Below are 791 nucleotides of genomic sequence, written 5' to 3'. Positions count from 1 at the left end.
CTGCGAGGAAGCTGCTCTCACGCGTCGCGACCATCACTGGCGACCGTCCCGCCGCAGCCTCGGCGACACTTGCGCTCCTTCCCGCCAGGGGCTCGCTCGGCGCCACAGGGACAAGGGTCGTTAGATCCGATCACCGACGGACGGCGTCGCCCGCGCTTCTCGTGGGCGCGAGACGGACGCGCTCGGCTCGGCTGGTGCTGGGCGAAATGTTCTTCTTCTTGGCGATATATGAGCACTTTTGCTTTGTAGTTTTTCCCTTTGTTTCTTGAGAGCAGCGTGAAGCAAAGCGCACGAGATTAGATATGACTAGAATGAATTACCTTCGCGTTCACACAAACTACGGCTTTGGCAGTCCCGTTCAACGCGAACTCCTTCACGAGGACCTTCTGTACAGCGGAGAAAGTCCCCGCTTACAAGCACTTGTCCGTCGCTGTCAAAAGGGCCTCATATTTGGCATTTCGTCAGCGAGTGTCAGCCAGCGCTCGGTGCTGGCAGGTCGTGATGTTGGCATAGTGTCGCCTATTTGGCGCCGCCCGCAGATCGCCTCCCAGTCTACCGCGCCTGAAACAGAGACAATGTTTATTAAGATGATATGATACTGTTGGCGGCGCGGGTCTCGTCTTTGCATGCAGCCTGCGGGTATTGGTACCGTGGCTAATGCCGGGAAATGCCTAGGGGAATCACACTGCATTTCTGGCATTACTAATCCTGGATTTGGGGCAGGGCTCTCGTGGGGAGAATCGGCTAGTCTGCGGCGCTGCAAAGCGTACCTAGCACAGGCCCACGCGAGC

General features: G+C 57.6%; 1 long non-coding RNA gene across 3 annotated transcripts in view; it reads right to left on the bottom strand.

Moving 5' to 3' along the window:
- Positions 1 to 6: 6 nt before the first annotated feature.
- LOC119588715 overlaps positions 7 to 791 on the bottom strand; it is a 248263-nt gene continuing 247478 nt past the window's right edge. For all 3 annotated transcript variants that reach the window (XR_005230130.1, XR_005230132.1, XR_005230131.1), the window contains one exon: positions 7 to 561. This is a non-coding gene — a long non-coding RNA (uncharacterized LOC119588715). The remainder of the gene's footprint in view (positions 562 to 791) is intronic.

This window comes from Penaeus monodon, chromosome 24, assembly GCF_015228065.2.
Source record: "Penaeus monodon isolate SGIC_2016 chromosome 24, NSTDA_Pmon_1, whole genome shotgun sequence".
Taxonomy (NCBI): domain Eukaryota; kingdom Metazoa; phylum Arthropoda; class Malacostraca; order Decapoda; family Penaeidae; genus Penaeus; species Penaeus monodon.
The sequence above is the reverse complement of the archived record's forward strand: the minus strand, read 5'-3'. Positions and strand labels throughout refer to the sequence as shown.